Source organism: Anabrus simplex, chromosome 9 (assembly GCF_040414725.1).
Source record: "Anabrus simplex isolate iqAnaSimp1 chromosome 9, ASM4041472v1, whole genome shotgun sequence".
In the NCBI taxonomy this organism is placed as follows: domain Eukaryota; kingdom Metazoa; phylum Arthropoda; class Insecta; order Orthoptera; family Tettigoniidae; genus Anabrus; species Anabrus simplex.
In genome coordinates this window covers 82,793,994-82,821,929 of record NC_090273.1, presented here as the reverse complement: position 1 = coordinate 82,821,929, position 27,936 = coordinate 82,793,994, and the positions used below count along the sequence as shown (strand labels likewise).

At 42.3% G+C, this 27,936-nt stretch overlaps 8 non-coding genes across 8 annotated transcripts; all 8 read left to right on the top strand.

Annotated features, from left to right (window-relative positions):
• The first annotated feature begins 4,855 nt into the window (after positions 1-4,855).
• TRNAN-GUU (transfer RNA asparagine (anticodon GUU)) lies at positions 4,856-4,929 on the top strand. The gene has a single exon. It is a non-coding gene; the product is annotated as a tRNA-Asn (tRNA).
• Positions 4,930-8,292: 3,363 nt separating this feature from the next.
• On the top strand, positions 8,293-8,366 carry TRNAN-GUU (transfer RNA asparagine (anticodon GUU)). Its single transcript has one exon. It is a non-coding gene; the product is annotated as a tRNA-Asn (tRNA).
• A 1,924-nt stretch (positions 8,367-10,290) lies between these two features.
• Positions 10,291-10,364, top strand: TRNAN-GUU (transfer RNA asparagine (anticodon GUU)). The gene has a single exon. It is a non-coding gene; the product is annotated as a tRNA-Asn (tRNA).
• A 4,177-nt stretch (positions 10,365-14,541) lies between these two features.
• TRNAN-GUU (transfer RNA asparagine (anticodon GUU)) lies at positions 14,542-14,615 on the top strand. The gene has a single exon. It is a non-coding gene; the product is annotated as a tRNA-Asn (tRNA).
• Positions 14,616-16,541: 1,926 nt separating this feature from the next.
• Positions 16,542-16,615, top strand: TRNAN-GUU (transfer RNA asparagine (anticodon GUU)). The gene has a single exon. It is a non-coding gene; the product is annotated as a tRNA-Asn (tRNA).
• Positions 16,616-20,932: 4,317 nt separating this feature from the next.
• TRNAN-GUU (transfer RNA asparagine (anticodon GUU)) lies at positions 20,933-21,006 on the top strand. Its single transcript has one exon. It is a non-coding gene; the product is annotated as a tRNA-Asn (tRNA).
• A 3,719-nt stretch (positions 21,007-24,725) lies between these two features.
• On the top strand, positions 24,726-24,799 carry TRNAN-GUU (transfer RNA asparagine (anticodon GUU)). Its single transcript has one exon. It is a non-coding gene; the product is annotated as a tRNA-Asn (tRNA).
• Positions 24,800-27,016: 2,217 nt separating this feature from the next.
• On the top strand, positions 27,017-27,090 carry TRNAN-GUU (transfer RNA asparagine (anticodon GUU)). The gene has a single exon. It is a non-coding gene; the product is annotated as a tRNA-Asn (tRNA).
• Positions 27,091-27,936: the final 846 nt, after the last annotated feature.

Below are 27,936 nucleotides of genomic sequence, written 5' to 3'. Positions count from 1 at the left end.
TTTGGAAGATGAGTAACCTAATCAACATTCAATTTTTTATTTATCATTTACGAGTTAACATCAATGTAATTAAATTGATTCGCCAATAAAAACGTTGATATCAAATTCTTTTCATCCAATCAAAGATGACATTGCAGAATTGATGTAGAACTATCTGACAGCCCCGTTTAAAAGTTGTTAATGTTTTATCAGATTCGTCTTGCTGCTGTGTATATTTGTGTGCGTTACGTGATTAAGAACCGAGTACATCTCCTTCGGGAGATATACGGGGCGCGGGCTGTTACGAAGAGGCATTAATAAACAAAGGTTGTGGGTTCGGATCCCACTGGTGTCAGGCTGGCCATTTTTGTTCTGTACTTAACATCTCTTCAACACGTACTACATGTACGTAACACGACCTAATACGTTGAAAGTCTGTTTCGATTACAATGCGGTCGTGAACATTCAATATTCATTGACATGCCCCACAACGGGCGACTTAAACGCACTCTACAGTGTGCTAGCAGCAGTGCCAGACCTGTAGCTCAGATCCTTTCAAACAGAACAAAGATGGCCTAGGCCACTATAGCTCAATTGGTAGAGCAACCGACGCGAAATTGGGAGGTTGTGGGCTCGGATCCCACTGGTGTCCGGCTGGCCATTTTTGTTCTGTACTTAACATCTCTTCAACACGTACTACATGTACGTAACACGACCTAATACGTTGAAAGTCTGTTTCGATTACAATGCGGTCGTGAAAATTCAATATTCATTGACATCCCACAACGGGCGACTTAAACGCACTCTACAGTGTGCTAGCAGCAGTGCCAGACCTGTAGCTCAGATCCTTTCAAACAGAACAAAGATGGCCTAGGCCACCATAGCTCAAATTGGTAGAGCAACCGACGCGAAATCGGGAGGGTGTGGGTTCGGATCCCACTGGTGTCCGGCTGGCCATTTTTGTTCTGTACTTAACATCTCGTCCGCCTCTGTGGTGTAGTGGTTAGCGTGATTAGCTGCCACCCCCGGAGGCCCGGGTTCGATTCCAGGCTCTGCCACGAAATTTGAAAAGTGATACGAGGGCTGGAACGGGGTCCACTCAGCCTCGGGAGGTCAACTGAGTAGAGGTGGGTTCCATTCCCACCTCAACCATCCTGGAAGTGGTTTTCTGTGGTTTCCCACTTCTCCTCCAGGCGAATGCCGGGATGGTACCTAACTTAAGGCCACGGCCGCTTCCTTCCCTCTTCCTTGCCTATCCCTGCCAATGTTCCCATCCCTCCACAAGGCCCCTGTTCAGCATAGCAGGTGAGGCCGCCTGGGCGAGGTACTGGTCATACTCCCCAGTTGTATCCCCCGACCAAGAGTCTGAAGCTCCATGACACTGCCCTCGAGGCGGTAGAGGTGGGATCCCTCGCTAAGTCCGAGGGAGAAACCGGACCTGGAGGGTAAACAGATGATGATGATGATGATGACTTAACATCTCTTCAACACGTACTACATGTACGTAACACGACCTAATACGTTGAAAGTCTGTTTCGAAAACAGCATTGCTCTTACGGACCTACAAGGAGTGAACATACCCCCTCTGAGACATCCATAATTCCTCGTGATTAAGGGATATTATACTGTACTTTGTAATGTATTATGAAAGACAAATAAAAAGGATGAGGCCTTTTTGCCCTGAGTAATTAAAATAAGTACATAACATTCTCTTTTTCACAAATATATTTGTAGGGAGGAAGCCAAATGGCAGGAACAGCCATCGCTTCGTTGCCTTCCTTCATTTACCTTCTGTGTTGCTCTGGTACAAGCCTCGTGTAGTCCCTCACTCTGTGAACCGCCGGCAGCTCACTTCTATAGTGAAGTTATCTACAGTATTTTATTGTTGCGTGTGTGTTTTTAAGCTTTAAATCAGTGCGTACTTGTCTTGTGACGAGTGAGAGTTGGTTGTATATTGTATAGTATTTGTGTGTGTTCTATTATTTTCGTACTCTACAGAAGTTGTTGCTGAAGATTTTGGTGTTGTAGTGTCCAGCGATACGTCATGGCAACACTTGTACTGATAAAAATATTGACGTGTGTTCTATTTTTGATTGGTTGTTATTTAGGTGTTCTTTCTTAAGCGCATTTTAATTTTACCACTTTTTTACGGCAGCATTTAATTTTTACGATTGTTTTTGAGATCGATACGACAGCACAGTAGTACCTCGCGTTGCCTGGGGAAATTTATTAAATGCAATTAAATGTATCCCTCACCCCTCGAGCCCATAAAATATGAATTTTCTATTTTCTCCACAATTTGCCTTACACTTCAATGCTGAGGTTTTTTGTGTGCCATTCCTACCTCCGACTCTGTAAAAACCAAAAAGAGCCCCTGTAAACCTCCCGTCTCCTTTAGTTCATAAAAGTAATTTGCAGCTTATTTTCTTCAGCTTTTTATCTTGAACTTAAATAGTGCATTTTACAAATGTATGTGTCGCCATTTTCCGGTGATGGTGTTGAGCGAGCCGTTCAATCTGGCAACCCTGTTGTCGTAAGAGAAATGCTGTTTTCTTAACATGGAATGAACTATAGGTGAACCGTGCTGTTTGCGAAGATAAGAACTGCTAGGTCGTCCAGCGCTTATATGACTTTCATGTAGAGGATTTTCCTATTTCTTGTAGCTCCGATAGTCTCCTGAATTTCAAATTACCCCCTAATGTAGATTTGGTAAAATGTAAGGACGCACGAGTGTATACCCTCGTTTCCCATGTTATAATTTCGCTCTGGGCGACTTTTCAATATTTCTAAATTCGTCTAGCCGTTTGTTGATTTCAATAATATATTCCCTTGCTCACCATGTAGTACGCCTTAGCCTCTGTATCATCGGATGCCAAGTTAGGTGTAGTGGTGAATTTAATTTTTGAAGTGCTCAGCCTCCAATCTCGTTTATACTAGGTCTTTCTAGTTAATAGATATTTTTTCCTTTTCCTTCCTTTTCTGGCCGTGTAGTATAGGATTCTGACTCTGAATCACTCGGCATCTTTCAAAAAAATTTCCTGTGTGGCTCCGGATTAGGTAAGGGTAGCGAAGGTAATTCTTCTTCTTCTAAATCTGTTTACCCTCCAGGTTCGGTTTTCCCTCAGACTCGGCGAGGGATCCCATCTATACCACCTCAAGGGCAGTGTCCTGGAGCTTCAGACTTTGGGTCCGGGGATACAACTGGGGAGAACGACCAATACCTCGCCCAGGCGGCCTCAGCTGCAATGATGAACAGGGGCCATGTGGAGGGGTGGGAAGATTGGATGGGACAGGGACCTAATCAACATTCGATTTTTTAGTTATCATTTGGGAGTTAACATCACTATGATTAAATTGATTCGCCAATAGAAACGTTGATATCAAATTCATTTCATCCAATGAAAGATGATAATAGAGAATTGATGTAGAACTATCTGCCATCCCGTTTAAAATTGTGCATTTTGAGCAAATTTGTCTTGCAGCTGTGTATATTTGAGTGCGCTACCTGATTAAGGATCGAGGATATCTCCTTCGGGGGATTCCTTGGGCGGGGACTGTTAGATAGAAGCATCAATAAACAAAGGTATGGCAGAACTTTATCTACGTGAACTGTGCTGCTTCTAAAGATAAGGAACTGTTAGGTCGTGCAGCGCTCATATCTTTCATGTAGAGCGCTTTTTTAATTTTAATTTCTCGTAGCTCCGATAGTCTCCGGAATTGGAAATTACCCCCTTAATGTAGATTTAGTAATATATAAGGACGCACAAGTGTACACCCTCGTTTCCCATGTTCTAATTTAAATTTAGGCGACTTTCCAATACTTCTAAATTCATCTGGCCGTTTGCCGATTTCATCATCTTCCCTTGCTCACCATGTTGTACGGCTTAGCCTCTGTGTCATCGGAATTTATGCCAGGTTAGGTGCTGTGGTGAATTTAACTTTTGGATTGTTTAAGTGTTACAGCCTCTAATCTCGTTTAGTTCTCGGTCTTTCTAGTTAATATACTTTTTTATCTTTTCCTCCCTGTTCTGGACGTGTATAGGCTTCTGCCTCTGCTTCTTTCGGGACCTTTCACTCCTTTATCATGTGTATCTCCGGATTAGATAAGGGTAGCGAAGGTAATTACTTCCTTAAATTTTGAAGGAAACATGCTTTTTATGCTTTAAGCATCTGTGGTGTTATACGTTAACGTTAATGTGGCCTTCTGGCCCGATAAAGTTTATTTTGTTAAACTAGTTGTTAACTGGATTCCAGGCTTTGATATCCGTCTGGTTTAAAGTTAAAATGAAGGTAGATTTCTCAGGTCTATTTTAACTCTATTTTTCCGATCATGTACAGGCTAGCCTAATTATTTTGGCAGTGTTACATTATGAGACCTACGGGCCGTAATCTATGACTATTTTGATATGGGACTTCTCCTCCCAAATACTGTAAATTTTCTGAACTGATGAGTTCCCCCATTGTGATACTTCTGAGTTTACGACGTATGGAAAATTTTCTGAGCATTTTGAGCTCCCTTTTTGTAAATATTCCAAAAGTCATGAGAGAAGAAAGTAACATTTTTCATAGATTTTGTTAGCAATACTTTAAATTTGGTTTCTTCTTTTTGGAGCCATTCACTCCTCTCGCTCTTTTCCTCCTTGCTCCGTGGAAATTGCGGGAACAGTTTTACAGTAACTTTAGTAATTTTGAGCGGATTTGCTGATATGTCGTAACTAGCGATTAGCGTAGCATCCGTAGGGCAGTTGGCTACCGCTTTCAGCTGTTACCTGAAAGGTTAATGATTCGAATCCATGGGGGGGGGGGGGCGTAGTATTTTTTTTTGCAGTAACCATTTCAGAGTGAATTGTCCGATATGACGTAGGCTGACAACATAGCCTCCGTGGCGCAATGGGCTAGCGCGTTCGGCTGTTAACTGAAAGGTTGGTGGTTCGAATCCACCCGGGGGCGGGATTTTTTAGTGTGACTGTAGAAATTTTGGAGGACTTCTCTAACATGACGTAAGCTGGCTTACCAGAAGCCTCGTGGCGAAATGGGCTAGCGCTTTCAGCTGCTAACCGAAAGGTTGGTGGTTGAAGCCCTCTGGGGTTCGTTATGTTGTGACGTGAATCAGGCCTCCACGCCTGTTTCATGTGTCGCCGTATCTTGGGCTGTGCTATTATTTATTCAGAACTGACTGAACTATCTTATATTATAGAAGTTTTACCTTTAGGGGCCAGATGACCCTGGTATCGATTTTCTTGTGTTATCTTGTGTTCACTGCTGTTGAGAGCTACTTTGTGTTATCGAGAATACTTGTATTTGGAAGTTGAGTAACCTAATCTACATTCGATTTTTTAGTTATCATTTGGGAGTTAACATCACTATGGTGAAATTGATTCGCCAATAAAAACGTTGATATCAAATTCTTTTCATCCAATGAAAGATGATAATACAGAATTGATGTAGAACTATCTGCCATCCCCGTTTAAAATTGTTCATTTTTGAGCAAATTCGTCTTGCTGCTGTGTATATTTTATTGCGATACCTGATTAAGGATCGAGGACATCTCCTTCGGGGGATTCCTTGGGCGGGGACTGTTAGATAGAGGCATCAATAAACAAAGGTATGGCAGAACTTTATCTTCGTGAACTGTGCTGCTTCTGAAGATAAGGAACTGTTAGGTCGTGCAGCGCTCATATCTTTCATGTAGAGCGCTTTTTTAATTTTAATTTCTCGTAGCTCCGATAGTCTCCGGAATTCGAAATTACCCCCTTAATGTGGATTTAGTAATATATAAGGACGCACAAGTGTACACCCTCGTTTCCCATATTCTAATTTATATTTAGGCAACTTTCCAATACTTCTAAATTCATCTAGCCGTTTGCCGATTTCATCATCTTCCCTTGCTCACCATGTTGTACGGCTTAGCCTCTGTGTCATCGGAATTTATGCCAGGTTAGGTGCTGTGGTGAATTTAACTTTTGGATAGTTTAAGTGTTACAGCCTCTAATCTCGTTTAGTCTTTCTAGTTAATATACTTTTTTATCTTTTCCTCCCTGTTCTGGACGTGTATAGGCTTCTGCCTCTGCTTCTTTCGGGATCTTTCACTCCTTTATCATGTGTATCTCCGGATTAGATAAGGGTAACGAAGGTAATTAATTCCTTAAATTTTGAATGCAACATGCTTTTTATGCTTTAAGCATCTGTGGTGTTATACGTTAACGTTAATGTGGCCTTCTGGCCCGATAAAGTTTATTTTGTTAAACTAGTTGTTAACTGGATTCCAGGCTTTGATATCCGTCTGGTTTAAAGTTTAACTGAAGGTAGATTTCTCAGGTCTATATTAACTCTATTTTTCCGATTATGTACAGGCTAACCTAATTATTTTGGCAGTGTTACGTTATGAGACCTACGGGCCGTAATCTATGACTAACTACTACGTTATGGGCGTTTTCCTCCCAAATACTGTAAATGTTCTGAACTGATGAGTTCCCACATTGTGATACTTCTGAGTTTACGAGCTCCACTATTGGAAAATTTTCTGAGCATTTTGAGCTCCCTTTTTGTAAATATTCCAAAAGTCATGAGAGAAGAAACTAACATTTTTCATAGATTTTGTTAGCAATGTTTTAAACTAGCTTTTGTACCCGTGCTTCGCTACGGAATTTTACATTGTATTCAGAATTGTAGGTTAGGTAGTGTACACGTTGTGAGCAAGATTGTATTAAACTGCATAGCTCTTAACGTTACCCTAGAAACGCGACTTAGAAATCACTAAACGTCTTTTCTTATTGATGACTGCGTTAGGGAATTGCATTGTAATGGCGGACACTCACTCTCCACCTGCCTTTTTACATCCTCAGAAAGGATGTCTTCGTCGTTTTCCCAACTGAAATGAACAAAGTTCATTACAATGACGTCAGTACGAATGGTGCGAGTAAAAGCAATGATTTCGCATGAAATACTCGATCAAATGAAAAACCACACATTTTCTCACTTTTAATGAACAGTACTACGCTGCCGATCTAACAGTACGAACTTCCAGAGCTGGAATGATCAGGCCGCAGAAAGCCGTGGTCAGTGAACACTCTTGGTCTTTTTTCGGGGGAGGGGGCGTCGAATAGTGGAGAGTCTCAGGGCAAAAGCTATGCCCTTTTACTAATCTGTTTCCTAGGAGTACCGGATGAGTCGGAAAATCTCAATTCAGTACACTGGCGGTGGAAAAATCTATCTGACTTGGAGGCAATTTTTTCCTCCAAGCCAGAGGAGAAACCCCCCCTTCACTGCTAATTTTGAATAAAATGAATGTAGAATTGAATAAAAGAGAAGAGGAAGAAACTATTTTTAAGGAACGGCTCTTTTCAGACATCAGCTAGTTGTGGTGCTATAATTTGGAATATGCCTAAATAGCAATTCTAGACTACGTGAGCCTCTGCCTTAAGAGTGCATGCTGCTCATTCAAAACAGCGCGTCGGAGTAGGGATCGAATAGCTGGAATACTATGATGAACCAGTGACTTACGTACCTGCTGTACGATATAAAAAAATGTATGAAGCAGGGGAATGACATGCTAAAGAAGAAAGTTTTCTAACTCCCCAGCTATTTCCTGCCAATATTCAGTCAGGCTGTTATACTCGGTACGCAGCACTACTACCACTAATACCATCTATCGCAGTTGAGCGGCAGCATAAGAGACGTCGAACATCACCACAAACAATGGTCAATGTAATGTCATTGTTGATCAATTTTATGCGCTTTCAGTATTGTAGGCTTTCACATTTAGTTTTCTTCCGACTCTGCTTTTTCCGATCATGTAGAATCTAGCCTAATTATTTTGGCAGTGTTACATTATGAGACCTCGGGCCGTAATCTATGACTAACTATGTCGATATAGGACTTCTCCTCCCAAATACTGTAAATTTTCTGAACTGATGAGTTCCCCCATTGTGATACTTCTGAGTTTACGAGCTCTACTATTGGAAAATTTTCTGAGCATTTTGAGCTCCCTTTTTGAAAATATTCCAAAAGTCATGAGAGAAGAAACTAACATTTTTCATAGATTTTGTTAGCAATACTTTATATTTGCTTTGTTCTTTGTGCAGACAATCACGCCTCTCGCTTTTTCTCCTCTTTGCTTCGTGGAAATTGCTGGAACAGTTTTACAGTAACCTTATAAATTTTGAGCGGATTACCTGTTACGACGTAAGTAGCGATTAGCGTAGCCTGCGTAGGGCACTTGGCTACCGCTTTCAGCTGTTACCTGAAAGTTTAATGATTCGAACCCATGGGGGGGGGGGTTTGTCTGATATGGCGTGATCTAACAACAGTATAGCCTCCGTGGCGCAATGGGCTAGCGCGTTCGGCTGTTAACCGAAAGGTTGGTGGTTCGAACCCACCCGGGGGCGGTGTTTTTTAGTGTGAGTAGTAATTTTGGACGACTTCTCTACCATGACGTAAGCTGGCTTACCAGCAGCCTACGTGGCGCAATGGGCTAGCGCGTTCAGCTGCTAACCGAAAGGTTTGAGGTTCGAGCCCACCGGGCTTCGGTATCTTTGTGACGAGAGTGAGGCCTCCACGCTTGTTTCACTCGTCGCCGTATCTTCGGCTGTGCTGTTATTTATTCAGAACTGACTGAACTATCTTATATTATAGAAGTTTTACCTTTTGGCGCCAGATGTCACTGGCATCGATTTTCTTGTGTTACCTGGTGTTCAGTGCTGTTGAGAGCTACTTTGTGTTATCGAGAATACTTGTATTTGGAAGTTGAGTAACCTAATCAACATTCGATTTTTAGTTATCATTTGGGAGTTACCATCACTATGATGAAATTGATTCGGCAATAAAAACGTTGATATCAAATTCCTTTCATCCAATGAAAGTTGATAATACAGAACTGATTTAGAACTATCTGCCATTCCCGTTTAAAATTGTTCATTTTTGAGCAAATTCGTCTTGCTGCTGTGTATATTTCAGTGCGATACCTGATTAAGGATCGAGGACATCTACTTCGGGGGATTCCTTGGGCGGGGGCTGTTAGATAGAGGCATCAATAAACAAAGGTATGGCAGAATTTTATCTAGGTGAACCGTGCTGCTTCTGAAGATAAGGAACTGTTAGGTCGTGCAGCGCTTATATCTTTCATGTAGAGCGTTTTTTTTATTTTAATTTCTCGTAGCTCCGATAGTCTCCGGAATTGGAAATTGCCCCCCTAATGTGGATTTAGTAATATATAAGGACGCACAAGTGTACACCCTCGTTTCCCATGTTCTAATTTCATTTTCGGCGACTTTCCAGTACTTCTAAATTCATCTAGCCGTTTGCCGATTTCATTATCTTCCCTTGCTCACCCTGTTGTTCGGCTTAGCCTCTGAGTTATCGGATTTTATGCCATGTCATGTGCTGTGGTGAATTTAACTTTTTGATTGCTTAAATGTTACAGCCTCATATCTCGTTTCGGTCTTTCTAGTTAATATACTTTTTATTCCTTTTCCTCCCTGTTCTGGGCGTGTGGTATAATAGGATTCTGCCTCTGCTTCCTTCGGGATCTTTCACTCCTTTATCGTGTGTATCTCCGGATTAGGTAAGGGTAGCGAAGGTAATTACTTCCTTAAATTTTGAAGGCAACATAATTTTTATGCTTTAAGCGTCCCGATAAAGGGCATTTAGTTAAATTAGTTGTTAACTGGACTCCAGGCTTTGATATCCGTCTGATTTATAGTTTAACTGAAGGTAGTTGTCTCAGGTCTATGTTAACACTATTTTTCCGATTATGTACAGGCTAGCCTAATTATTTTGGCAGTGTTAAATTATGAGACCTACGGGCCGTAATCTATGACTAAGTACTTCGTTATGGGCGTTCTTCTCCCAAATACTGTAAATTTTCTGAACTGATGAGTTCCCCCATTGTGATACTTCTGAGTTTACGAGCTCCACTATCGGAAAATTTTCTGAGCATTTTGAGCTCCTTTTTTGTAAATATTCCAAAAGTCATGAGAGAAGAAACTAACATTTTTCATAGTTTTTGTAAGCAATATTTTAATTTGGTTTCTTCTTTGTGCAGACATTCACTCCTCTCGCTTTTTTCCCTCCTTGCTCCGTGAAAATTGCAGGAACAGTTTTACAGTAACTTTAGTAATTTTGAGCGGATTACCTGTTATGACGTAACTAGCGATTAGCATAGCTCCCGTAGGGCAGTTGGCTACCGCTTTCAGCTGTTAACTGAAAGGTTAATGGTTCGAGCACAATGGGAAGGGGGGCCTAGTATTTTTTGGAGTAACTTCAGTAATTCTGAGTTTATTGTCTGATATGGCGTGATCTGACAAAAACATAGCCTCCGTGGCGCAATGGGCTAGCGCGTTCGGCTGTTAACCGAAAGGTTGGTGGTTCGAGCCCACCCGGGGGCGGTAGTTTTTAGTGTGAGTAGTAATTTTGGAGGATTTTCTAACTTTTCTAACTGCCTTACCAGCAGCCTCCGGTATCCTTGTGTCGTGAGTCAGGCCTCCACGCCTGTTTCACTCGTCGCCGTATCTTCGGCTGTGCTGTTATCTATTCAGAACTGACTGAACTCTCTTATATTATAGAAGTTTTACCTTTTGTGGCCAGATGTCCCTAGCATCATTTTTCTTGTGTTACCTTGTGTTGAGTGCTGTTGAGAGCTATTTTGTGTTATCGAGAATACTTGTATTTGGAAGTTGACTAACCTAATCAATATTCGATTTTTTAGATATCATTTGGGAGTTAACATCAGAATGATTAAATTGATTCACCAATAAAAACGTTGATATCAAATTCCTTTCATCCAATGAATGATTATAATACAGAATTGATTTAGAACTATCTGCCATCCCCGTTTAAAATTGTACATTTTTGAACAAATTCGTCTTGCTGCTGTGTATATTTGAGTGCGCTACCTGATTAAGGATCGGGGACATCTCCTTCGGGGGGTTCCTGGGGCGAGGACTGTTAGATAGAAGCGTCAATAAACAAAGGAACGGCAGAATTTTATCTAGGTGAACCGTGCTGCTTCTGAAGATAAGGAATTGTTAGGTCGTCCAGCGCTTATATGACTTTCATGTAGCTCCGATAGTCTCCGGAATTCGAAATTACCCCCTTATGTGGGTTTAGTAATATATAAGGACGCACAAGTGTATACCCTCGTTTCCCATTTTCTAATTTCAATTTAGGCGACTTTCCAATACTTCTAAATTCATCTAGACGTTTGCCGATTTCATTATCGTCCCTTGCTCACCCTGTTGTACGGCTTAGCCTCAGCGTCATCGGATTTCATTCCATGGTAAGTGTTGTGGTGAATTTAACTTTTTGATTGTTTAAGTGTTACAGCCTCCAATCTCGTTTAGTTCTCGGTATTTCTAGTTAATATACTTTTTATTCCTTTTCCTGCTTGTTCTGGCCGTGTGGTATAATAGGCTTCTGCCTCTGCCTCTTTTCTGGATCTTTCACTCCTTTATCGTGTATCTCCGTATTAGATAAGGGTAGCGAAGGTAATTACTTCCTTAAATTTTGAAGGAAACATGCATTGTATGCTTTAAGCGTCTGTGGTGTTATACGTTAGTGTTAATGTAGTCTTCTGGCCCGATAAATGGCATTTTGATAAACTAGTTGTTAACTGGACTCCAGGCTTTGATATCCGTCTGATTTAAAGTTTAACTGAAGGTAGATTTCTCAGGTCTATTTTAACTCCATTTTTCCGATCATGTACAGGCTAGCCTAATTATTTTGGCAGTGTTACATTATGAGACCTACGGGCCGTAATCTATGACTAACTATTTCAATATGGGATTTCTCCTCCCAAATACTGTATTTTCTGAACTGATGAGTTCCCCCATTGTGATACTTCTGAGTTTACGAGCTCCACTACTGGAACATTTTCGGAGCATTTTGAGCTCTCTTTTTTTTTTTGTAAATATTCCAAAATATCATGAGAGAAGAAACTAACATTTTTCATAAATTCTGCTAGCAATATTTTAAGTTTGGGTTCTACTTTGTGCAGCCATTCACTCCTCTCGCTTTTTTCCCTCCTTGCTCCGTGGAAATTGCAGGAACATTTTTACAGTAACTTTAGAAATTTTGAGCGTATTACCTGTTATGACGTAATTAGTGATTAGCGTAGCCTCCGTAGGGCAGTTGGCTACCGCTTCCAGCTGTTAACTGAAAGGTGGTTGGAGCCAATTGGGGGGGGGGGGGCGTAGTATTTTTTGGAGTAACTTCAGTAATTCTGAGTTAATTGTCTGATATGGCGTGATCTGACAACAACATAGCCACCGTGGGGCAATTGGCTAGCGCGTTCGGCTGTTAACCGAAAGGTTGGTTGTCGAGCCCACCCGGGGGCGGTGTCATTTAGTGTGAATATTAATTATGGAGGACTTCTCTAGCATGACGTAAGCTGGCTTACCAGCAGCCTCCGTGGCGAAATGGGCTAGCGCGTTCGCCTGCTAACCGAAAGGTTGGTGGTTCGAGCCTACCGGGGTTCGGTATCTTTGTGACGTGAGTCAGGCCTCCACCCCTGTATCACTTATCGCCGTATCTTCTGCTGTGCTGTTATCTATTCAGAAGTGACTGAACTCACGTATATAATATTTTTTTTACCTTTTGGGGCCAGATGTCCCTAGCAACGATTTCCTTGTGTTACCTGGTGTTGAGAGCTATTTTGTGTTATCGAGAATACTTGTTTTTGGTAGTTGAGTAACCTAATCAACACTCGATTTTTAGTTATCATTTAGGTGTTAACATCACTATCATTAAAAATGAAATGGCGTATGGCTTTTAGTGCCGGGAGTGCTCAAGGACAAGTTCGGCTCACAAGATGCAGGACTTTTGATTTGATGCCCGTAGGCGACCCGCGCGTCGTGATGAGTATGAAATGATGATGAAGACGACACAGACACCCAGACCCAGTGCCAGTGGAATTATCCAATTATGGTTAAAATTCCCGACCCTGCCGGGAATCGAACCCGGGAACCCTCCGGCCAAAGGCCAGAACGCTAACCATTTAGCCATGGAGCCGGACAGTATGATTAAATTGATTCACCAATAAAAACGTTGATATCAAATTCTTTTCATCCAATGAAAGATGATATTACAGAATTGATGTAGAACTATAAGCCATCCCCGTTTAAAATTGTTCATTTTTGAGCAAATTCGTCTTGCTGCTGTGTATATTTGAGTGCACTACCTGATCTATTAAGGATCGAGGATATCTCCTTCGGGGGTTTCCTCGTCCGGGGACTGTTAGATAGAGGCATCAATAAACAAAGGTATGGCAGAATTTTATCTAGGTGAACCGTGCTGCTTCTGAAGATAAGGAACTGTCATGTCGTCCAGCGCTTATATGACTTTCATGTAGAGGGATTTTTACTTTGATTTCTCGTAGCTCCGATAGCCTCCGGAATTCGAAATTACCCCCTTATGTGGGTTCAGTAATATATAACGACGCACAAGTGTACACCCTCGTTTCCCATGTTACAATTTAAATTTAGGCGACTTTCCAATACGTCTAAATTCATCTAGCCGTTTGCCGATTTCATTATCTTCCCTTGCTCACCCTGTTGTACGGCTTAGCCTCTGTGTCATCGGATTTTATGCCAAGTTAGGTGCTGAGGTGAATTTAACTTTTGGATTGCTTAATTGTTACAGCCTACAATCTCGTTTAGTTCCGGTCTTTGTAGTTAATACACTTATTTTCCTTTTCCTCCCTGTTCTCGCCGTGTAGTATAGGTTTCTACCTCTGCTTCCTTCGGGATCTTTCACTCCTTTATCGTGTGTATCTCCGTATTATATAAGGGTAGCCAAGGTAATTACTTCCTTAAATTTTGAAGGCAACATGCTTTTTATGCTTTTAGCGTCCGTGGTGTTATACTTAACGTTAATGTAGTCTTCTGGCCCGATAAAGGGCATTTTGTTAAACTAGTTGTTAACTGAACTCCAGGCTTTGATATCCGTCTGATTTAAAATTAACTGAAGGTAGATTTTTCAGGTCTATGTTAACTCTATTTTTCTGATTATGTACAGGCTAGCCTAAATATTTTGGCAGTGTTACATTATGAGACCTATGGGCCGTAATCTCTGACTATTTCGATATGGGAGTGCTCCTCCCAAATACTGTAAATTTTCTGAACTAATGAGTTCCCCCATTGTGATACTTCTGAGTTTTCGAGCTTCACTATTGGAAAATTCTCTGAGCATTTTGATATACCTTTTTGTAAATACTCCAAAAGTCATGAGAGAAGAAACTAATATTTCTCATAGATTTTGTTAGCAATATTTTAAATTTGGTTTCTTCTTTGTGCAGCCATTCACTCCTCTCGCTTTTATCCTTCCTTGCTCCGTGGAAATTGCGGGAACAGTTTTACAGTAACTTCAGTAATTTTGAGCGGATTACCTGTTATGACGTAACTTGCGATTAGCATAGCATCCGTAGGGCAGTTGGCTACCGCTTTCAGCTGTTACCTGATAGGTTAATGATTCGTACAATTGGGGGGGGGGGGGCGTAGTATTTTTTTTGGAGTCATTTTATTATTTCAGAGTGAATTGTCCGATATGACGTAAGATGACGACAGCATAGCCTCCGTGGTGCAATGGGCTAGCGCGTTGGGCTGTTAACTGAAAGGTTGGTGGTTCGAATCAACCCGGGGGCGGTATCTTATAGTGTGATTGTAGTAATTTTGACAAACTTCTCTAACATGACGTAAGCTGGCTTACCAGAAGCCTCGTGGCGAAATGGGCTAGAGCGTTCAGCTGCTAACCGAAAGGTTGGTGGTTGGAGCCCTCTGGGTTTCGTTATGTTGTGACGTGAATCAGGCCTCCACGCCTGTTTCACGTGTCGCCGTATTTTCGGCTGTGCTGTTATCTATTCTGAACTGAGTGAACTATCTTATATTATAGAAGTTTTACCTTTCGGGGCCAGATGTCCCTGGCATCGATTTTCTTGTGTTACCTGGTGTTCAGTGCTGTTGAGAGCTATTTTGTGTTATCGAGAATACTTGTATTTGGAAGTTGAGTAACCTAATCAACATTCGATTTTTTAGTTATCATTTGGGAGTTAACATCACTATGATTAAATTGATTCGCCAATAAAAACGTTGATATCAAATTCTTTTCATCCAATGAAAGATGATATTACAGAATTGATGTAGAACTATCTGCCTTCCACGTTTAAAATTGTTCATTTTTGAGCAAAATCGTCTTGCTGCTGTGTATATTTCAGTGCGATACCTGATTAAGGATCGAGGACATCTACTTCGGGGGATTCCTTGGGCGGGGGCTGTTAGATAGAGGCATCAATAAACAAAGGTATGGCAGAATTTTACCTAGGTGAACCGTATTGCTTCTGAAGATAAGGAACTGTTAGGTCGTGCAGCGCTTATATCTTTATTGTAGAGCGTTTTTTATTTTAATTTCTCGTAGCTCCGATAGTCTCCGGAATTGGAAATTGCCCCCCTAATGTGGATTTAGTAATATATAAGGACGCACAAGTGTACACCCTCGTTTCCCATGTTCTAATTTCATTTTCGGCGACTTTCCAGTACTTCTAAATTCATCTAGCCGTTTGCCGATTTCATTATCTTCCCTTGCTCACCCTGTTGTACGGCTTAGCCTCTGAGTCATCGGATTTTATGCCATGTCATGTGCTGTGGTGAATTTACCTTTTTGATTGCTTAAATGTTACAGCCTCCAATCTCGTTTCGGTCTTTCTAGTTAATATACTTTTTATTCCTTTTCCTCCCTGTTCTGGGCGTGTGGTATAATAGGATTCTGCCTCTGCTTCCTACGGGATCTTTCACTCCTTTATCGTGTGTATCTCCGGATTAGGTAAGGGTAGCGAAGGTAATTACTTCCTTAAATTTTGAAGGCAACATAATTTTTATGCTTTAAGCGTCCCGATAAAGGGCATTTAGTTAAACTAGTTGTTAACTGGACTCCAGGCTTTGATATCCGTCTGATTTATAGTTTAACTGAAGGTAGATGTCTCAGGTCTATGTTAACTCTATTTTTCCGATTATGTACAGGCTAGCCTAATTATTTTGGCAGTGTTAAATTATGAGACCTACGGGCCGTAATCTATGACTAAGTACTTCGTTATGGGCGTTCTCCTCCCAAATACTGTAAATTTTCTGAACTGATGAGTTCCCCCATTGTGATACTTCTGAGTTTACGAGCTCCACTATCGGAAAATTTTCTGAGCATTTTTAGCTCCTTTTTTTGTAAATATTCCAAAAGTCATGAGAGAAGAAACTAACATTTTTCATAGTTTTTGTTAGCAATATTTTAATTTGGTTTCTTCTTTGTGCAGCCATTCACTCCTCTCGCTTTTTTCCCTCCTTGCTCCGTGAAAATTGCAGGAACAGTTTTACAGTAACTTTAGTAATTTTGAGCGGATTACCTGTTATGACGTAACTAGCGATTAGCATAGCCCCCGTAGGGCAGTTGGCTACCGCTTTCAGCTGTTAACTGAAAGGTTAATGGTTCGAGCACAATGGGGAGGGGGGCGTAGTATTTTTTTGAAGTAATTTTAGTAATTCTGAGTGAATTGTCCGATAAGGACGTGAACGGGCGACAACATAGCCTCCGTGGCGCAATAGGCTAGCGCGTTCGGCTGTTAACCGAAAGGTTGGTGGTTCGAGCCCATCCGGGGGCGGTAGTTTTTAGTGTGAGTAGTAATTTTGGAGGACTTTTCTAACTTTTCTAACTGCCTTACCAGCAACCTCCAGTATCTTTGTGTCGTGAGTCAGGCCTCCACGCCTGTTTCACTCGTCGCCGTATCTTCGGCTGTGCTGTTATCTATTCAGAACTGACTGAACTCTCTTATATTATAGAAGTTTTACCTTTTGTGGCCAGATGTCCCTAGCATCGATTTTCTTGTGTTACCTTGTGTTGAGTGCTGTTGAGAGCTATTTTGTGTTATCGAGAATACTTGTATTTGGAAGTTGATTAACCTAATCAATATTCGATCTTTTAGATATCATTTGGGAGTTAACATCAGAATGATTAAATTGATTCACCAATAAAAACGTTGATATCAAATTCCTTTCATCCAATGAACGATTATAATCATCATCATCATCTGTTTACCCTCCAGGTTCGGTTTTTCCCTCGGACTTAGCGAGGGATCCCACCTCTACCGCCTCAAGGGCAGTGTCCTGGAGCTTCAGACTCTTGGTCGGGGGATACAACTGGGGAGTATGACCAGTACCTCGCCCAGGCGGCCTCACCTGCTATGCTGAACAGGGGCCTTGTGGAGGGATGGGAAGATTGGAAGGGATAGGCAAGGAAGAGGGAAGGAAGCGGCCGTGGCCTTAAGTGAGGTACCATCCCGGCATTCGCCTGGAGGAGAAGTGGGAAACCACGGAAAACCACTTCCAGGATGGCTGAGGTGGGAATCGAACCCACCTCTACTCAGTTGACCTCCCGAGGCTGAGTGGACCCCGTTCCAGCCCTCGTACCACTTTTCAAATTTCGTGGCAGAGCCGGGAATCGAACCCGGACCTCCGGGGGTGGCAGCTAATCACGCTAACCACTACACCACAGAGGCGGCAAAGATTATAATACAGAATTGATTTAGAACTATCTGCCATCCCCGTTTAAAATTGTACATTTTTGAACATATTCGTATTGCTGCTGTGTATATTTGAGTGCGCTACCTGATTAAGGATCGAGGACATCTCCTTCGGGGGGTTCCTGGGGCGGGGACTGTTAGATAGAAGCGTCAATAAACAAAGGAACGGCAGAATTTTATGTAGGTGAACCGTGCTGCTTCTGAAGATAAGGAATTGTTAGGTCGTCCAGCGCTTATATGACTTTCATGTAGAACGTTTTTTTATTTTGATTTCTTGTAGCTCCGATAGTCTCCGGAATTCGAAATTACCCCCTTATATGGGTTTAGTAATATATAAGGACGCACAAGTGTATACCCTCGTTTCCCATTTTCTAATTTCAATTTAGGCGACTTTCCAATACTTCTAAATTCATCTAGACGTTTGCCGATTTCATTATCGTCCCTTGCTCACCCTGTTGTACGGCTTAGCCTCAGCGTCATCGGATTTCATTCCATGTTAAGTGTTGTGGTGAATTTAACTTTTTGATTGTTTAAGTGTTACAGCCTCCAATCTCGTTTAGTTCTCGGTATTTCTAGTTAATATACTTTTTATTCCTTTTCCTGCTTGTTCTGGCCGTGTGGTATAATAGGCTTCTGCCTCTGCCTCTTTTCTGGATCTTTCACTCCTTTATCGTGTGTATCTCCGTATTAGATAAGGGTAGCGAAGGTAATTACTTCCTTAAATTTTGAAGGAAACATGCATTGTATGCTTTAAGCGTCTGTGGTGTTATACGTCAGTGTTAATGTAGTCTTCTGGCCCGATAAATGGCATTTTGATAAACTAGTTGTTAACTGGACTCCAGGCTTTGATATCCGTCTGATTTAAAGTTTAACTGAAGGTAAATTTCTCAGGTCTATTTTTACTCTATTTTTCCGATCATGTACAGGCTAGCCTAATTATATTGGCAGTGTTACATTATGAGACCTACGGGCCGTAATATATGACTAACTATTTCAATAAGGGACTTCTCCTCCCAAATACTGTATTTTCTGAACTGATGAGTTCCCCCATTGCGATACTTCTGAGTTTACGAGCTCCACTATTGGAACATTTTCTGAGCATTTTGAGCTCCCTTTTTTTGTAAATATTCCAAATTATCATGGGAGAAGAAACTAACATTTTTCATAAATTCTGCTAGCAATATTTTAAGTTTGGGTTCTACTTTGTGCAGCCATTCACTCCTCTTGCTTTTTTCCCTCCTTGCTCCGTGGAAATTGCAGGAACAGTTTTACAGTAAGTTTAGAAATTTTGAGCGTATTACCTGTTATGACGTAATTAGTGATTAGCGTAACCTCCGTAGGGCAGTTCGCTACCGTTTTCCGCTGTTAACTGAGAGGTTAATGGTTACAGCCCATGGGGGGGGGGGGGGGGGGGGGGGCGTATGAATTTTTTGGAGTAACTTTAGTAATTTTGAGTGAATTGCCCGATATGACGTGAGCTGATAACAACATAGCCTCCGTGGCGCAATGGGCTAGCGCGTTCGGCTGTTAACCGAAAGTTTGTTGGTTCGAGTCCACCGTGGTTCGGTATGTTTCTGACGTGAGTCACGCCTGCTATCCTGTTTGACTTGTTGCCGTATTTTCGGCTGTGCTGTTATCTATTCAGAACTGACTGAACTCTCTTATATTATAGAAGTTTTACGTTTTGGGGCCAGATGTCCCTAGCATTGATTTTCTTGTGTTCCCTGGTGTTGAGTGCTGTTGAGAGCTATTTTGTGCTATCGAGAATACTTGTATTTGGAAGTTGACTAACCTAATCAACATTCTATTTTTCAGTTATCATTTAGGAGTTAACATCACTAATATTAAATTGATTCGCCAATAAAAACATTGATATCAAATTCTTTTAATCCAATGAAAGGTGATATTACAGAATTGATGTGGAACTATCTGCCTTCCCCGTTTAAAATTGTTCATTTTTGAGCAAATTCGTCTTGCTGCTATGTATAATTTGAGTGCGCTACCTGATTAAGTATCGAAGACATCTCCTTCAGGGGATTACTTGGGCGGGGGCTGTTAGATAGAGGCATCAATAAACAAATGTATGGCAGAATTTTATCCAGGTGAACCGTGCTGCTTCTGAAGATGAACTGTCATGTCGTCCGGCGCTTATATGACTTTCATGTAGAGCGTTTTCTTATTTTTCATTTCTTGTAGCTCCGATAGTCTCCGGAATTCGAAATTACCCCCCTAATGTGGATTTGGTTATATATAAGGACGCACAAGTGTACACCCTCGTTTCCCACGTTCTAATTTCAAATTAGGCGACTTTCCAATACTTCTAAATTCGTCTAACCGTTTTCCGATTTCATTATCTTCCCTTGCTCACCCTGTTGTACGGCTTAGCCCCTGTGTCATCGGATTTTATGCCAAGTTAGGTGCTGTGGTGAATTTAACTTTTGGATTGCTTAAGTGTTACAGCCTACAATCTCGTTTAGTTCTCTGGCTTTTAGTTAATATATTTTTTTTTCCTTTTCCTCCCTGTTCTGGCCGTGTAGTAGGCCTATAGGTTTCTGCCTCTGCTTCCTGCGGGATCTTTCACTCCTTTATCGTGTGTATCTCCAGACTAGATAAGGGTAGCGAAGGTAATTACTTCCTTAAATTTTGAAGGCAACATGCTTTTTATGCTTTAAGCGTCTATGGTGTTATACGTTAACGCTAATGTAGTCTTCTGGCCCGATAAAAGGCATTTTGTTAAACTAGTTGTTAACTGGACTCCAGGCTTTGATATCCGTCTGATTTAAAGTTTAACTGAACGTGATTTCTCAGGTCTATTTTAACTCTATTTTTCCGAATATGTATAGGCTAGCCTAATTATTTTGGCAGTGTTACATTATGAGACATACGGGCCGTAATCTACGTCTAACTATTTCGATATGGGAGTTCTCCTCCCAAATACTGTAAATTTTCTGAACTAATGAGTTCCCACATTGTGATACTTCTGAGTTTACGTGCTCCACTATTGGAATATTTTCTGAGCATTTTGAACTCACTTTTTGTAAATACTCGAGAAGTATTGAGAGAAGAAACTAACTTTTTCACATATTTTGTTAGCAATATTTTATACTTGGTTTCTTCTTTGTGCAGCCATTCACTCCTCTCGCTTTTTTCCCTCCTTGCTGCGTGAAATTGCGGGAACAGTTTTACAGTAACTTCAGTAATTTTGAGCGTATTGCCTGTTATGACGTAACTTGCGATTAGCGTAAGCTCCGCAGGGCAGTTCGCTACAGCTTTCAGCTGTAAAATGAAACGTTAAAGGTTCGAGCACATTAGGGGGGGGGGGGGGGGTAGTATTTTTTTGGAGTAACTTTACGAATTCTGAGTGAATTGTCGGATAGGATGTGAGCTGACAACAACATAGCCACCGTGGCGCAATGGGCTAGCGCGTTTGGCTGTTAACCGAAAGGTTGGTGGTTCGAGCCCAACCGGGGGCGGAATTTGTTAGTGTGACTGAAGTAATTTTTGTAGGACTTCTCTGACATGTCGTAAACTTCCTTACCAGCAGCCTGCGTGGCGCAATGGGCAAGCGCGTTCGGCTGCCAACCGAAACGTTGGTGGTTCGCGCCCACTGGGGATCGGTATCTTTGTGTCGTGAGTCAGGCCTCCACGCCTGTTTCACTCGTCGCCGTATCTTGGCCTATGATGTTATCTATTCAGAACTGACTGAACCCTTTTACATTATAGAAGTTTCACCTTTTGAGGCCAGATGTCCCCAGCATCGATTTTCTTGTGTTACCTGGTGCTGGGTGGTGTTGAGAGCTATTTTGTGTTATCGAGAATACTTGTGTTCGCCTCTGTGGTGTAGTGGTTAGTGTGATTAGCTGCCACCCCCGGAGGTCCGGGTTCGATTCCCGGCTCTGCCACGAAATTTGAAATGTGGTACGAGGGCTGGAACGGGGTCCACTCAGCCTCGGGAGGTCAACTGAGTAGAGGTGGGTTCGATTCCCACCTCAGCCATCCTGGAAGTGGTTTTCCGTGGTTTCCCACTTCACCTCCGGGCGAATGCCGGGATGGTACCTAACTTAAGGCCACGGCCGCTTCCTTCCCTCTTCCTTGCCTATCCCTTCCAATCTTCCCATCCCTCCACAAGGCCCCTGTTCAGCATAGCAGGTGTGGCAGCCTGGGCGAGGTACTGGTCATTCTCCCCAGTTGTATCCCCGACCAAGTGTCTGAAGCTCCAGGACACTGCCCTTGAGTCGGTAGAGGTGGCATCCCTCGCTGAGTACGAGGGAAAAGCCGAACCTGGAGGTTAAACAGATGATGATGATGATGATGAGAATACTTGTATTTGGAAGTTGAGTAATGTAATCAACATTCAATTTTTTAGTTATCATTTAAGTGATAATGTCACTATGATTAAATTGATTCGTCAATAAAAACGTTGATATCAAATTCTTTTCATCCTTTGAAAGATGATATTACAGAATTGATGTGGAACTGTCTGCCTTCCCCATTTAAAATAGTTCATTTTTGAGCAAATTCGTCTTGCTGCTGTGTATAATTTGAGTGCGCTACGTGATTAAGGATCGAGGACATCACCTTCGGGGGATTCTTTTTTTTTTTTTGCTAGGGGTTTTACGTCGCACCGACACAGATAGGTCTTATGGCGACGATGGGATAGGAATGGCCTAGGAGTTGGAAGGAAGCGGCCGTGGCCTTAATTAAGGTACAGCCCCAGCATTTGCCTGGTGTGAAAATGGGAAACCACGGAAAACCATCTTCAGGGCTGCCGATAGTGGGATTCGAACCTACTATCTCCCGGATGCAAGCTCACAGCCGCGCGCCTCTACGCGCACGGCCAACTCGCCCGGTAAGGGGGTTTCCTTGGTGGGGGGGGCTGTTAGATAGAGGCATCAATAAACAATTGTTTGGCAGAATTTTATCTAGGTGAACCGTGCTGCTTCTGAAGATAAGGAACTGTTAGGTCGTCCAGCGCTTATATGAATTTCATGTAGAGCGTTTTTTATTTTTTATTTTTTGTAGCTCCGATAGTCTCCGGAATTCGAAATTACCCCCCTAATGTGGATTTGGTTATATATAAGGACGCACAAGTGTACACCCTCGTTTCCCACGTTCTAATTTCAAATTAGGCTACTTTCCAATACTTCTAAATTCATCTAGCCGTTTGCCGATTTCATTATCTTCCCTTGCTCACCCTGTTGTACGGCTTAGCCCCTGTGTCATCGGATTTTATGCCAAGTTAGGTGCTGTGGTGAATTTAACTTTTGGATTGCTTAAGTGTTACAGCCTACAATCTCGTTTAGTTCTCGGGCTTTCTAGTTATTATATTTTTTTCCTTTTCCTCCCTGTTCTGGCCGTTTACTATAGGTTTTTGCCTCTGCTTCCTTCGGGAACTTTCACTCCTTTATCGTGTGTATCGCCGGATTAGATAAGGGTAGCGAAGGTAATTACTTCTTTAAATTTTGAAGGCAATATGCTTTTTATGCTTTAAGCGTCGGTGGTGTTATACGTTAACGCTAATGTGGTCTTCTGGCCCGATTTTGTTAATCATCATCATCATCATCAGTTTACCCTCCAGGTTCGGCTTTTCCCACGGACTGAGCGAGGGTTCCCACCTCTACCGCCTCAAGGGCAGTGTCCTGGAGCTTCAGACTCTTGGTCGGGGATACAACTGGGGAGTATGCCCAGTACCTCGCCCAGGCGGCCTCACCTGCTATAGTGAACAGGGGCCTAGTAGGGGGATTGGAAGATTGGAAGGAAGCGGCCGTGGCCTTAAGATAGGTACCATCCCGGCATTTGCCTGGACGTGAAGTGGGAAACCACGGAAAACCACTTCCAGGATGGCTGAGGTGGGAATCGAACCCGCCTCTACTCAGTTGACCTCCCGATGCTGAGTGGACCCCGTTCCAGCCCTCGTACCACTTTTCAAATTTCGTGGCAGAGCCGGGAATCGAACCCGGACCTCCGGGGGTGGCAACTAATCACGCTAACCACTACACCACAGAGGCGGCGCATTTTGTTAAAGTAGTTGTTAACTGGACTCCAGGCTTTGATATCCGTCTGATTTAAAGTTTAACTGAACGTGATTTCTCAGGTCTATTTTAACTCTATTTTTCCGATTATGTATAGGCTAGCCTAATTATTTTGGCAGTATTACATTATGAGACATCATCATCATCATCATCATCATCATCTGTTTACCCTCCAGGTTCGGTTTTTCCCTCGGACTTAGCGAGGGATCCCACCTCTACCGCCTCAAGGGCAGTGTCCTGGAGCTTCAGACTCTTGGTCGGGGGATACAACTGGGGAGGATGACCAGTACCTCGCCCAGGCGGCCTCACCTGCTATGCTGAACAGGGGCCTGGTGGAGGGATGGGAAGATTGGAAGGGATAGGCAAGGAAGAGGGAAGGAAGCGGCCGTGGCCTTAAGTTAGGAACCATCCCGGCATTCGCCTGGAGGAGAAGTGGGAAACCACGGAAAACCACTTCCAGGATGGCTGAGGTGGGAATCGAACCCACCTCTACTCAGTTGACCTCCCGAGGCTGAGTGGACCCCGTTCCAGCCCTCGTACCACTTTTCAAATTTCGTGGCAGAGCCGGGAATCGAACCCGGGCCTCCGGGGGTGGCAGCTAATCACGCTAACCACTACACCACAGAGGCTAACCATTATGAGACATACGGGCCGTAATCTACGACTAACTATTTCGATATGGGACTTCTTCTCCCAAATACTGTAAATTTTCTGAACTAATGAGTTCCCACAAAATTATACTTCTGAGTTTACGAGCTCCACTATTGGAAAATTTTCTGAGCATTTTGAGCTCCCTTTTTGCAAATATTTCAAAAGTCACGAGAGTAGAAACTAACATTTTTCATAGATTTTGCTAGCTAAATTTTAAATTTGGTTTCTTCTTTGTGCAGCCGTTCTCTCCTCTCGCTTTTATCCTTCCTTGGTCCGTAGAAATTGCGGGAACAGTTTTACAGTAACTTTAGTAATTTTGAGCGTATTACCTGTTATGACGTAACTAGCGATTAGCGAAACCTCCGTAGGGCAGTTGGCTACCGCATTCAGCTGTTAACGGAGAGGTTAATGGTTCGAGCCCATGGGGGGGGGGGGCGTAGTATTTTTTTGGAATAACTTTAGTAATTCTGAGTGAATTGTCTGATATGATGTTAGCTGACAGCAACATAGCCTCCGTGGCGCAATGGGCTAGCGCGTTCGGCTGTTAACCGAAAGGTTGGTGGTTCGAGCCCACCCGGGGGCGGTATTATTTAGTGTGACTGTTGTAAGTTTGGAGGACTTCTCTAACATGACGTAAGCTGGCTTACCAGCGTCCTCCGTGGCGCAATGGGCATGCGCGTTCTGCTGCTAACCGAAAGGTTGTTGGTTCGAGCCCACCGGTGTTCGGTATGTTTGTGACGTGAGTCAGGCCTGCACGCCTGTTTCACTGGTCGCCGTATCTTCGGCTGTGTTGTTATCTATTCTGAACTCTCTTATATTATAGAAGTTTTACCTTTTGGGCCCAGATGTCCCTAGCATCGATCTTCTTGTGTTACCTGGTGTTGAGCGCTTATGAGAGCTATTTTGTGCTATCGAGAATACTTGTATTTGGAAGTCGAGTATCGTAATCAACATTCGATTTTTAGTTATCATTTAGTAGTTAACATCACTATGATTAAATTGATTCGCCAATAAAAACGTTGATATAAAATTGTTTACATCCAATGAAAGATGATATTACAGAATTGATTTAGAACTATCTGCCATCCCCGTTTAAAATTGTTCATTTTTGAGCAAATTCGTCTTGCTGCTGTGTATAATTTGAGTGCTTTACCTGATTAAGGATCGAAGAAATCTCCTTCGGGGGATTCCTTGGGCGGGAGCCGTTAAATAGTCATCAATAAACAAAGGTATGGCAGAATTTTATCTAGGTGAACCTTGCTGCTACTGAAGATAAGGAAGTGTTAGGTCGTCCAACGCGTATATGACTCTCATGTAGAGCGTTTTCTTATTTTATATTTCTTGGTGCTCCGATAGTCTCCGGAATTCGAAATAATCCCCCTCATGTGGATTTAGTAATGTATAAGGACGCACATGTGTATACCCTCGTTTCCCATGTTCTAATTTCAATTTAGGCGACTTTCCAACACTTAAAAATTCATCTAGCCTTTTGCCGATTTCATCATCTTCCCTTGCTCACCCTGTTGTACGGCTTAGCCTCTGTGTCATCGTAATTTATGCCACGGTAGGTGCAGTGGTGAATTTAAGTTTTGGATTGTTTAAGTGTTACAGCCTCCAATCTCGTTTAGTTCTCGGTCTTTCTAGTTAATATACTTTTTTTCCTTCTCCTCCCTGTTCTGGGCGTGTAGTATAGGCTTCTGCCTCTGCTTCCTTCGGGATGTTTCACACCTTTATAGTGTGTTTCTCCGGATTAGACAAGGGTAGGGGAGGTAATTACTTCCATAAATTTTGAAGGCAACATGCTTTTTATGCTTTAAGCGTCTGTGGTATTATACGTTAACGTTAATGTAGTCTTCTGGCCCGATATAGGGCATTTTGATAAACTAGTTGTTAACTGAACTCCAGGCTTTGATATCCGTCTGATTTAAAGTTTAACTGAAGGTAGATATCTCAGGTGTATGTTAACTCTATTTTTCCGATTATGTACAGGCTGGCCTAATGATTTTGGCAATGGAACATTATGAGACCTACGGCCCGTAAACTTTTTTTTTTTTTTTGCTAGTTGCTTCACGTCACCGACACAGATATGTCTTATGGCGACGATGGGACAGGGAAGGACTAGGAGTAGGAAGGAAGCGGCCGTGGCCTTAATTAAGGTACAGCCTGGTGTGAAAGAGGAAAACCACGGAAAACCATCTTCAGGGTTGCCGACAGTGGGTTTCGAACCTACTATCTCCCGAATACTAGATACTGGCCGCACTTAAGCGACTGCAGCTATCGAGCTCGGTCGGGCCGTAATCTATGACTAACTATTTCGATATGGGAGTTCTCCTCCCAAATACTGTAAATTTTCTGAACTAATGAGTTCCCCATTGTGATACTTCTGAGTTTACGAGCTCCAGTATTGGAAAATTTTCTGAGCATTTTGAGCTCCTTTTTGTAAATATTCCAAAAGTCATATGAGAAGTAACTAACATTTTTCATAGATTTTGTTAGCAGTATTTTAAATTTGGTTTCTTCTTTGTGCAGCCATTCACTCCTCTCGCTTTTTTCCCTCCTTGCTGCGTGGAAATTGCGGCAACAGTTTTACAGTAACTTCAGTAATTTTGAAAGGATTACCTGTTATGACGTAACTAGCGATTAGCGTAACCTCCGTAGGGCAGTTCGCTACAGCTTTCAGCTGTTACCTGAAATGATAATGGTTCGAGTCCATGGGGGGAGGGGGGCGTAGTATTTTTTTGAAGTAATAATAGTAATTCTGAGGGAATTGTCCGATATGACGTGAACGGGCGACAACATAGCCTCCGTGGCGCAATAGGCTAGCGCGTTCGGCTGTTAACCGAAAGGTTGGTGGTTCGAGCCCACCCGGGGGCGGTATTTTTTAGTGTAACATTAGTAATTTTTAAGGATTTCTCTAACATGACGTAAGCTGGCTTGCCAACAACCTCCGTGGTGCAATGAACTAGCGCTTTCGGCAGCGAAACCAAAGGTTGGTGATTCGAGCCCACCGGGATTCGGTATCATTTGTGACATGAATCAGGCCAACACGTCTGTTTCACTTTTCGCCGTAATTCGGCTGTGCTGTTATCTATTCAGTACTGACTGATCTGTCTCATATTATAGACGTTTTACCTTTTGGGACCAGGTATCCCTAGCATCGATTTTCTTGTGTTACCTTGTGTTGAGTGCTGTTGAGTGCTAATTTGTGTTATCGAGAATACTTGTATTTGGAAGTTGTGTAACCTAATCAACCATCAGTTTTGTATTTATAATTTTGGAGTTAACATCACTATGATTAAATTGAATCGCCAATAAAAACGTTGATATCAAATTCTTTTCATCCAATGAAAGATGATATTACAGAAGTGATGTAGAACTACCTGCCATCCCCGTTTAAAATTGTTCATTTTTGAGCAAATTCGTCTTGCTGCTGTGTATATTTGAGTGCGCTACGTGGTAAGGACCGAGGACATCTCCGTCGGGAGATAATGGGGCAGGGCCTGGCAGGAAGAGGCATCAATAAACAACGGTATGGCAGAATTTTATCTAGGTGAACCGTGCTGCTTTTGAAGATAAGGAACTGTTAGGTCGTCCAGCGCTTATATGACTTTCATGTAGAGCGTTTTTTAAATTTTTTATTCTTGTAGCTCCGATAGTCTTCGGAATTTCAATTTACCCTCCCTAATGTGGATTTGGTAAAATGTAATCACGCACGAGTGT